Source organism: Protobothrops mucrosquamatus, unplaced genomic scaffold (genome assembly GCF_001527695.2).
Source record: "Protobothrops mucrosquamatus isolate PMUCROS unplaced genomic scaffold, P.Mucros_1.0 scaffold3233, whole genome shotgun sequence".
Classification (NCBI taxonomy): domain Eukaryota; kingdom Metazoa; phylum Chordata; class Lepidosauria; order Squamata; family Viperidae; genus Protobothrops; species Protobothrops mucrosquamatus.
Window position 1 is genome coordinate 47,121 of NW_015389229.1, and position 12,176 is coordinate 59,296.

At 38.0% G+C, this 12,176-nt stretch overlaps 1 protein-coding gene and 1 pseudogene across 1 annotated transcript in view; one reads left to right on the top strand and one right to left on the bottom strand.

Annotated features, from left to right (window-relative positions):
- Positions 1–12,176, bottom strand: part of LOC114923387 (zinc finger protein 850-like) — a 30,928-nt gene that overhangs the window by 13,346 nt on the left and 5,406 nt on the right. The gene's annotated exons all lie outside the window — the stretch shown is intronic.
- The window catches only part of LOC107297325, a 32,156-nt pseudogene that overhangs the window by 3,620 nt on the left and 16,360 nt on the right, over positions 1–12,176 (top strand).

Here is a 12,176-nt window from a genome sequence, read left to right on the forward strand (position 1 = left end):
TCCGGAGGAGTTCTCGCCTACATCGTCCATATAGGACGACTCGGGAACTCAACTCCTACCCCGGGCAGCTCACCGATCCCCTTATGCCCAGGGGAAAGGTATCAAGCCGTTTGACAGCAGATGCTAGCTGTCAAACCGGCTTTTACGCAAAACAGGCGGGAGGCAGCAAACAGCTGCGACCAGCGAAATCGCCTGCCACACTACTGAGCCTCATTTTGACTTGTTTTAAGGACATTACATCAAAGTTGGATCAGCCTGTAGTGTTTGTTTCCACTTTAATTTTGAGTGTAACTCCAATTCCAGACCTCCATGGGTTGCTAAATTTGATTTCCATTGATAATTTTTGTGTGATTTTGTTGTCAGCACATTCAACTATGTAATGAACAAAGTATTTAATAAGAATATTTCATTCATTCAGATCTAGGATGTCTTAGTTTTGTGTTCCCTTTATTTTTTTGAGCAGTATATATTTTTTTCCTTTTTTCACATCTGCAAGCATTATATATAAACAATTGAACTTACACTTTTCTTTGAATCTTGTAGACAAAGAGGATGGCAATAAGAGCACTCTGGAGAAGTGAGAATAACTTTTGAAAAGGAAAGCAAATCAAGCCAGAAATCCAAATATTTTCCATTTCCTTCAGAAAATTACACAATTGTCCCATCTGAGCAGGCGAAAGGCAAGAGAAAATCAAGAAGAGATTTCAAGCTGGAAAAAGTAGAGTATGCGGAACAGAAGGATACGTTACATGACAAGGTGGAGGGGATCATTTCTCTGTTCAAAAAAAGAGGGGAATATCTGGAAGTCAGTGCGGAATAAAAGGTCAATTGGATACTCAAATAGGGCAGACAGCAATGCAGAACTCCCAATGGGAGGAAGAAAACAGTAGGTGAAATCAAAGCACCACTAAACAAGGGACCACACACATTTTTGACTTCTTCCAGCATATCGGTGGAAAAAGTCCACAGATGTCACTATTGTGGTATAAAGCACAGATTACAAAAGCATTGGTGATTACATACAAGAGGATCCAAACTGGAAAAAAGGCATACAAATGCTACTAATGTAACAAAATCTTTGGTCAGAATATCTCCCTTCTGGTTCATAAAAGGACCCACACAGGACAGATGCCCTATAAGTGCTCCCAATGTGGTAAATGCTTTACCAAGCAAAGTAATTCACACAGGAGAGAAACCATAGGAGTCTCCAGTTTCTGAGAAACGTTTTGCTGTAAATTACTACCTGGTGAAACACCAGATGACTCACACAGGAGAGAAACCCTTTGAATGTCCTGAATGTGGGAAACGTTTCAGTTTCAGTTCCAGCCTGATAACACATCAGAGGTCTCACACAGGAGAGAAACCATTTGAATGTCCGGATTGTGGGAAATATTACAGCCGCAGTTCCAGTCTGATGATACACCAGAGGATGCACAAAGGATTGAAACCCTTTGAATGTTCTGATTGTGGGAAATCTTTCATATACAATTCCACCCTGGTGATGCATCAGAGGACTCACACAGGAGAGAAACCATATGAGTGTCCTGATTGTGGGAAATCTTTCAGACACAATTCCAGCCTGGTGATACACCAGAGGACTCACACAGGAGAGAAACCCTTTGAATGTTCGGATTGTGGGAAAGGTTTCATTTCAAATTCTCACCTGGTGAACCACCAGAGGACTCACAAAGGAGAGAAACCCTTTGAATGTTCGGATTGTGGGAAATCTTTCATACACAATTCCAGCCTGGTGGTGCATCAGAGGACTCACACAGGAGAGAAACCATATGAGTGTCCAATTTGTGGGAAAAGTTTCAGTCAAAATATCACCTTGGTGAACCACCAGAGGACTCACACAAGAGAGAAACCATATGAGTGTCCAGTTTGTGGGAAAAGATTCAGTCAGAATTCCCATATGGTGATACACCAGAGGACTCACACAGGAGAGAAACCCTTTGAATGTCCGGATTGTGGGAAAAGTTTCAGTCAGAATTCCCACCTGGTGAACCACCAGAGGATTCACAAAGGAGAGAAACCCTTTGAATGTTCGGATTGTGGGAAAAGTTTCAGTCAGAATTCCCGCCTGGTGACACACCAGAGGACTCACACAGGAGAGAAACCCTTTGAATGTTTGGATTGTGGGAAATGTTTCAGTCAAAATGTCACTTTAGTGAACCACCAGAGGACTCACACAGGAGAGAAACCATATGAGTGTCCAGTTTGTGGGAAAAGATTCAGTCAGAATACCCACATGGTGATACACCAGAGGATTCACACAGGAGAGAAACCCTTTGAATGTCCTGATTGTGGGAAAAGTTTCAGTCGTTATTCCTCTCTGGTGAATCACCAGAGTACTCACACAGGGGAGAAACCCTTTGAATGTCCTGATTGTGGGAAACGTTTCAGTCAGAATTCCAACCTGGTGAAACATCAGAGGACTCACAAAGGAGAGAAACCCTTTGAATGTTCGGATTGTGGGAAATCTTTCATACACAATTCCAGCCTGGTGATGCATCAGAGGACTCACACAGGAGAGAAACCCTTTGAATGTTCGGATTGTGGGAAATCTTTCATACACAATTGCAGGCTGGTGATACACCAGAGGACTCACACAGGAGAGAAACCCTTTGAATGTTCAGATTGTGGGAAATCTTTTATACACAATTCCAGCCTGGTGATGCATCAGAGGACTCACACAGGAGAGAAACCCTTTCAGTGTTCGGATTGTGGGAAATCTTTCATATACAGTTTCAGCCTGGTGACACATCAGAGGACTCACACAGGAGAGAAACCCTTTGAATGTCCTATCTGTGGGAAAAGTTTCAGTCAGAATTCCCACCTGGTGAAACACCAGAGGACTCACACAGGAGAGAAACCGCATGGGTGTCCAGAGTGTGAGGAAAGTTTTAGTTATGCTTTTCTGCTTGTAAAACACCAAAGGACACATACAGGAGAGAAACCGTAAAAGTGTCCAGATTTTGGAAAAGATTTCAGTATTAGATCTAACCTTGTACATCATGTATCACACAGGGAAGAAACATTTGAAATGTTCAATCTGTGAACGATTCTTCAGGTGTAAATCATCTCTTATTGCACACAAGGAAGTGCACTTGAAGCAAACAATGATGAGTTTAGAGAAATCTTGAATTTCATTTCTGATTTTCCATTGAGAGTATACAGTAGGTGAGAAATTGACTACTTCAATTCTGGCCTGATTCTTTTTAATCAACACATCTCAGGATTAGACCTGTAGGTGGAGAGAAAAAACATGGAAATTGTTAACTTCATAAAGGCTAATGACTTGTTTTTGATTATCATCAGAGGTTTCTGGATGTTTCCTTTTATAGAACTTGTGGAATTCCTCAAACAGGGTTGCAGGTGCTTCCATCACTGGAGGGTTTTAAGAAAAGAGTAGACAGCCACCTACCTAAAATGGTATATTCTGATTGCTTGAGCAGGGGATTGGGCTAGAAGACCTCTAATGTCCCTTCCAGCTCTATTCTGATTGATTGATTGATTGATTGAATTAAGTGCAGAGCAGAAATAAATACTAATTGAATTTCAATCTATAAAGTAGACACATTAAAACTGACACAAGGAAACTAGCAGAATAAGAGCCCCCCCCAAAATTACTTTTACAATAATAATACACCCCACAAAACGTACCAACACTATGTGGCTAAGAAAACTGACCGAAATAAAAGACAACCCCAAAGGCAGAGGAGCTGCTACACAGGGCCAGGCCAGAAGCCACCAGTCCCCAATCAGAGGAACCCTCCATTTCCTGAACAGAAAAGTCTAAAGCTCAGATTGAAAGATGAAAAAGATCCGTTATCTGGAGAGTAAGGGGGAGCCCATTGCAAAGAGGTTGGATTGGATCTTGAAAGCTGCAGCCTTGAATTTGCTGTTGGAGCAGCAGGAAGAGGTCAAATGGGTGGATTCTGTGGGGTGGAAGAAGATCCAGCTGGGTGTACTGGTAAAAGCACCAGGGTAGAGACTGGGAATTGCTCAGTTCCAGTCCCGCCTTACCTACTAAGCCATCTGTGCAACTTTGGCCAATCCTACCAGGCCTAGGCCTAAGCAGGAAAGCAGGAATCCACTTGACTTGACTGACTTGAAGGCATCAAAAACAAATATCCGGCGTAAGGCTCAGGGGCGCTGGATGGAAAGCCGCGAGTTCTAATTCAGTTTTAGCTTAGGCATGAAGACTCCTTCCAGGAGCTATGGAATGTTTTTTTTTAAATCATTTTATTAAATACAAAAGGAAAGAAAGAAAATTAAAAAACATTGAACGTGGTGTATCATCTTTGACATGTATCTTTGTCTAATCATTCCATACTTTACATCTGAGAGTAAATATTACATACACAGCTATACATATCAAGTCCCCTATTGATATCCCTTCTGTTGACTTCCTTCTTGTTTCCCTCCACTTGTAAAATTTATTCCAAATTAGGTAATATTCTGTTTCCTCCTGGTTTTTTAATTCTTTAGTCATCTTGTCGAATTCAGCGCAATGTAAAATTTTCCTTATTAGCGCATTTAATTTAATTTAATTTAATATTTAATTTAATAATTTAATTTATATACCGCCCTTCTCCCGTAGGACTCAGGGCGGTGCACAGCATATTAAAACAGACAAACAAAATACATCAAAGAACAAAAAAAAAAAAAAAAAAAAAANGAGGAGGCCCGCTCTGTGGGAGCGTACCGGTCTATGGGAGGGAATCTGTGGCAGAAGGCGGTCTCGGAGGTAGCCAGGTCCAATGCCATGGAGTGCTTTAAAGGTGGTAACTAACACCTTAAAGCGCACCCGGAAGACCACTGGTAACCAGTGCAGCTCGCGCAGCAGCGGTGTCACATGGGAGCGACGAGTCCCTCCCGCTAGGCACTTCAATTGCTTTCCAGTTTTGGGCAAACAAGATTCTTGCCGCCGTTATAACATGTATAATTAAATATATATCATCTTTGTTTATATTTTTTCCTAATATTCCTAATAGAAACATCTCTGGTTTATTTTGAATTTTTTGACCCGTCATTTCTGTTATCCATTTCCAGACCCTAAGCCAATAAACCTTTGCTTCTTTACAAACCCACCAAACGTGAAAGAATGTATCCTTTTCCTTTTTATACTTCCAACAAATTGGTGAGTAACCACTCTACATTTTTGCAAGTCTGGCCAGTGGCAGATGCCATCTATAAAGCATCTTATAAAGATTTTCTTTATAAGATGTCGCCAACGTAATTTTATTGTTACGTTGCCAAGTTTGCCGCCATTGGTCCAGATTTATAGCGTGTCCCAAATCTATTGCCCAGGTAATCATCGTTTCTTTGACTTGTTCCTCATATAATTTATATTCTAACATGTATTTATATATATTTTTAATTTGGTTTCTCTCCGAACCTAATAGTATTTTGTCAAGCCCCGTATTTCGTCTATTAATTCTTATCTTTCACATATCTCGCTTGTATCTGAAGATAGGACCACCATTCCAAAACTACTCCCTGTTGTCTCAACTCTTGTCTTTGCTTTAGATGGCCTTCCTCTGACAGAATATCTTTATATGTAATGACCTTATCTTGCCTATATAAATTGGGGTATGTGACTGCTTTTAATGGTGAGAGCCAAACTGGAACTCCTATATAGTGTTGGCTTTTAACTGTGTTCCAACTTTTTATGAGTTCTTGCCGAACTTTGTGCCTCAAGAAATATTGATGGTTCCTACTTTTCTCTGTCCACAAGTGAGCATGCCAACCCTGCTGGAGGTCATGTCCCTCTAGATATAAACACCTTTTGTTTTCCAGAGTAATCCAATCCCTAATCCATGTCAGGGCCGCTGCTCGATAGTACAGCTCCCAATCCAGAAAGCCTAATCCCCCTCGTTCTTTAGCATCCTGTAGAGACTTTTGTTTTATTCTCACCTTCTTTCCTTGCCACACGAAATCTAAAGTTAATTTATTCAACTCTTTAAATTTTTTTTTATCTAATTGGATTAGAATATTTTGAAACAAGAATATCATTTTGGGTAAAATATTCATTTTCACTGCTGAGATTCTTCCAAGAAACGAGAGGTGTAGGTTTCTCCAGTGATCTAAGTCAACTTTTATGTGCTTTACTAACTTTCCATAATTATCCTCTTTGATTGATGAACACCGTGTAGAAATAAGAATTCCCAAATATTTAATTTTAGGAACTATTTGTATACCTAATTTTCCCCCAATGTTTTCTTTTTGTATATTAGTCATATTTTTTTGCTATGATCTTTGTTTTGTTTCTATTTATTTTCAAGCCTGGCAAATCTCCATACTCCTCTAATATTTCAAATAGCTTCTGACCTGATTGCACTGGATCCTCCAATATAAATACTAAATCATCAGCATATGCTTGGAGTTTGTATGTTTCCTTCTTGATCTCAAGCCCTTTGATCTGCTCCTCTTGCCTTACTACTCTTGCTGAAATCTCCAGCGAGAGTGGGCATCCTTGTCTTGTACCTTTCTGAATACTAAATTTATTAGTGGCCTCACCATTTATTATAATCTGAACATTCTGTTCAGAGTATATTGCAGTTATACTCTGCAATTTTTTTTACCAACATCCATTAATTTCAATTGTTGAATCAGAAATAGCCAATTAACATTATCAAATGCCTTCTGTGCATCAAGAAACAAAAGTGCCACTTGGCGGTCGCTATGCAATTCATAAAATTCAAAAATGTTTATAATCGTCCTTATGTTCCGCTTAATCTGCCTATTTGGTAAAAACCCATTTTGGTCACAATGTATAAAGTCAATTAAATAGTTTTTAAATCTCTCTGCCATTATTGACGCGGAAATCTTATAATTGGCATTTAGTAGAGAGATAGGCCTATAATTTTGTATCTGTATTCTGTCCACATCGTCTTTTGGTATTAGTACTATGCAGTGCTTTTTTTCTAAAAAAAAAAAAAAAAGGTGCGGAACTCACACACGTCATACAACCCGCTTTGCCTACCCTACAAGGTTCCATCCAAAAAAGGTGCCGGAACTCCGTTCTGGGCGTTCTATGAGAAAAAAAGCCCTGGTACTATGTTTGCCTCTAATCAAGATTTAGGTATTTTTGCATCAGTTAAAACGGCATTAAAAACTTCTAATAGGTATTGGTTAAATACATTTTGCTGCTCTTTGCTGGTATTCCATCTGGGCCGGCCGCCTTGTTCTTTTGTTTACTTATGGCCTCAGCTATTTCCGTCATTCTTATTTCCCCGTTTAACATAAATTTTATTTCCTCTGGTATCTTTGTTTTTTTTTTAATTGAAGTTTTATTAACAATACAAAATTAAAAACACATTGGACATAGATATGACATCACTGGTTCCATACATCTTCCGTCACTTTACAGTAACATTAGTACTCATATAGACATATAGTTCTTCTTTTAAATATACATTTGTCTATAATCTATATTTTATTCTAACACTATACATTTGTCTTGGCTGCCCTCTTGTTATCTATCCAATCATAAAATTGTTCCCAGATTTTATAGTACTTAGTTTCACTTTTATCCTTGAGTTCCAATGTGAGTCTATCCATTTCTGCGCAATTGAGGATTTTCAATAATATTTCCTCTTCGGTTGGAATATCTTTCTCTTTCCATTTTTGAGCGAAGGCTATTCCTGCCGCCATTACTATATGCAGTAATAAATAATTTGTATCTTTCTTGTATTTTCTTTCTATAATTCCCAGTAGGAAAAATTCCGGTTTGACCTCTATATCTATTAGCAGGATTTCTTCCAGCCATTTCTTTAATAAATTCCAAACTTTTTGTGCCTGCGTGCATTTCCACCACATATGGTAGTAATTCCCAACGGTCTCTCCACACTTCCAACATATCGGGGATTTCCCCTTATTCATTCGTGCTAATCTTGTGGGAGGGAGGTGTCACCTATAAAACAACTTATATAGGTTTTCCTTATAGGAGGTTGCCAAAGTAATGTTTAGGTTTTTTTCCCATAGACTTTGCCAATTATCCAAATCAATATTGTGCCCAAAATATTTACTCCAAATTATCATCGTTTCTTTCACCTGTTCCTCAATCATATCTTGTTCTAATAGATATCGATATAATTTACTTATGGTCTTGCTTTCCCTACTAAATAAAATTTTATCTAATTCTGAAGATTCTTGCTTTATGCCCCGTTCCTTTTTGTCTTTATTAAATTTGGATTGAAATTGAAGATACGCCCACCATTCCAGTTCGATTCCTTCTTCCTTTAAAGTATTTCTCGTTTTTAATTCTCCTTTCTCATTCAAAATGTCTTTATAGGTGGCAGCACCCCCTTGTTTCATCAAATTTGGATGTATGAACATTTCTAATGTAGACACCCAATAGGGAATTTTCATATAATTATTTCTTTTTATCTTTTCCCAAATATCCAATAATGCTCTCCTAATATAATGCTTCCAGAAGTACTGCTGGGCTAAATGTCTTTCTTCCCATAAAATAGCGTGCCACCCTGTCTGTAAATCATGACCTTCTAGTGCCAGTAATCTTGTATTTTTGAGATGCATCCACTCACTTAGCCAAACCAACGCCGCTGCCTGATAGTACTTTGTCCAGTCTGGTAGGCCAAATCCTCCTCTTTCTCTAGTGTCTTGTAATAGTTTTAATCTAATTCTCGGTCGTTTCCCTTGCCATATGAATTTTGAAATAAGTCTGTCCAAATTTGTAAAAAAAATCCTTTTTGAGCCAAATTGGTATACATTGAAATAGAAACAACATTTTCGGAAGAACATTAATTTTAATAGTGGCTATCCTACCCATTAAAGATAACTATAGTTTTCCCCATTTTTCCAAATCAGACCTGATCTGCACCATTAATTTATCATAATTGTCTTCTTTAAGTGTGATGCATCTCGCTGTCAATTGGATTCGTGATCTGCATATTTATCTTTCCCTCCAATTCTTTTTTTTTTTTTGCTCTTCAGTCATATTTTTAACTATCATTTTTGTTTTATCCCTATTTATTTTCAGGCCTGCTACTTCTTTGTAGTCCTCCAGCACTTCCATCAGCCTGAGACCAGATTGTACAGGCTCTTCAATAATAAATACAAGGTCGTCCGCAAATGCCTGTTCCTTAAAACTTTCTTTTCTTACTTTTAAACCTTTGATTTGTTTGTCTTCTCGAATTATTCTAATTAAAGCCTCTAATGATAAAATAAAGAGCAGTGGAGATAACGGACAGCCTTGCCTTGTGCCTTTCTGGATTAAAAAGTTCTTTGTTGTTTCCCCATTTATCACCACTCTAGCCTCTTGTCTAGAGTAGATTGTTTGGAACATCTTTTATAATTTTCCCCCCAAAATCCATATATTTTAATTGTTCTAGTATGAAGTCCCATTTGACATTGTGAAATGCTTTTTGCGCATCAATGAATATCAATGCCATCTATTTCTCATTGTGGACTTCATAATATTCGATCGTATCCAAAATAATCCTAATGTTATTCCTTATATGCCGTCCGGGAAGAAAACCATTTTGATCAGTATGAATAAAATTTTCTTTAATCTATCTGCCATAATTGTCATAAAGATTTTATAATCCAAGTTTAGTAGGGATATCGGCCTGTAATTTTTAATATAAGTCAAATCAGAATTTTCTTTGGGAATCAATGTGATTGTTGCTTGTTTCCACGATTTGGGTATCTTAGCTTCATTCAATACATCATTATATACCTCTAATTAAACAGTGGGCTTAGTAATTCCTGATGCTTTTTATAGATTTCTGAAGGTAGACCATTTGGGTCTGGTGTTTTGTTACTTTTTTGTTTTTTAATTGCCTCAGATATCTCCCGTGCTGTTATCTCATTATTTAATAATTTTTTACCTTCCTCCGAGATTCTGGGCAGATCTGTTTTTTGAAGGTATTGCACCATCTTGCCTTCTTCTATTTTCTTCTTATCCTCATAAAGGTTTTTTAAAAAACTCATACGCTACCTTTCTCTTTCCCTCATTTTGGTAGATTAACTGTCCTTCTTCATTATATAATTTGCTAATCTGGTTCTTTTCTTTCCGTTTCCTTAATCTATAAACCAGCCATCTTCCCGGCTTATTTGCATTTTCAAAAAAAAATTGTTTAATGCTTTTAATTTGTTGTGCCATGTTTTCCTTTTCGATAATATTTAATTTATGTTTAATTATATTTATTTGATATTTCAATTCCCGTTTGTGGGGTTCTTCCTGCAGATCCATTTCCAGTTTACTAAGAATTTCCTCTAAGTTTCTTTGCGGTTGTCTTTTTTGTTTATTGTCTTTGGCCATGTGTGATATTGCAATACCCCTCATAAAAGCTTTTGCCGTGTCCCACAGGTTCTGATTGTTCGTGTCTTCTCTCTTATTACTTTGAAAGAACAAACTCATTTGATCATCCATCTTTAATTTAAATTCATTTTGGTTCAAGATTGCTCTTTTTAGGGTCCACCTCCTTATCTTTTTTTGCCCTTTCCATTTAATTGTAATGGGATTGTGATCTGCCCATGAATTAATATCATTAACTTCCTCAATTCCCAAATTCAAATCAATCGATGCCCAAACCATATCAATTCGCGACCAAGATTGCTGTCTACCTGAATAATAAGTATATTGTTTCTTATCTCCATTTCTTTTCCTCCAACAATCCTTTATATTTAGTTCTTCCACCATCTCAAAAAATGAATTAGGTAATATCCTTCTAACACCTTTCTTTTGTTTGTTATTTCTATAATCTAGATCTCTATCTACAATCGCATTAAAATCCCCAATTATGCACAAATTATCACGTTCTAAGTCTCTAATTATATTATACAGTGTCTTATAAAATAGTTTTTGACCCTCATTTGGCGCGTACATTCCAACTAACATCAGTTTTTTCCCGTCCATGGTTAATTCTATTATCAGTATTCTACCCTCTTTATACACCTGTTTAGCCAAAATACCCTCTTTTACATACATTACAGTTCCCCCTTTCTTCTGTTGTGATGAAGATATAAACATCTTTCCTAACGTAGAACATTTTAGCAAGTATTGGTGCTGCCGTTTTACGTGCGTCTCTTGCAGCACTATTATATTCACATTTGTCTTATACAATTTACTAAAGAATTTTTTCCTTTTCCCTGGCGAATTTAACCCATTAACATTTAATGATAGAATTGCTAGTGCTTCTTGGAAGCCTCTACTTATACTTAGGGTTTGTTGCTCTCGTTTGTCTAATTTCTTTGTAGTCCTTGTGTCCACCGTCATTGTCTTTTCCAGTGCACAATCACTTAAGTATGAGCTGGCAATGTGATGCAGCTGCAGAAAAAGTGAGTGCAGTTCTACTCTGCATTACCAGAAGGATACTATCAAGATCACATGAAGCGTTAGTAATGAATTACTGCTGCACTTAAAATACTGCATCCAGGTTTGGTCATGATACAAAAAGAGATGTTGAGACTGTAGAAAGAGTGCAGAAAAGAGCAACAAAGATATTTAGCGGACTGGATGTGAAAACATGACGAGCGGTTGGAGGAACTGGATATGTCTAATTTAACTCAGAGAAGGACTAAGGGTGACCTGATAAGTCTTTCGGTATTTCAGGGGCTGATGCATTGCTAGCTCATACTTAAGTGATTGTGCACTGGGAGTCCTAGATCCCTCTCACAGTTACTGCTGTTGGGATAGATCCAACCTCTTCTATAGATGCGCATTTGGTTTTTCATGCCTGTGTAAAACCTCATTTTTTTCACCACTAAAATGAATTTTGCTCTAAATGGCCCAGTGTTCCAGGTTTGGCTATTCCCCCCTTCTCTTCCTTCATCTTAATCATTTATGAAGATATTGAAGAGTACTAGGCCTAAGAGAGAGCCTTGGGGTACCCCACTGCATGCTTCCCTCCACATATCAATGATCTGGACGAGGGGATAGATGGGGAACTCATCAAATTTGCAGACGACACCAAACTGGCAGGAATAGCCAACACTCCAGAAAACAGGCTTAAGATACAGAAGGATCTGAACAGACTTGAACACTGGGCACTATCTAACAAAATGAAATTCAATGGTGAAAAAAGCAAGGTTCTACATTTAGGCAAGAAAAACCAATTGCACAAGTACAGCATAGGTGGCACCTTGCTCAATAGTAGTAACTGTGAGAGGGACCTCGGAGTCCTAGTGGACAATCACCTAAA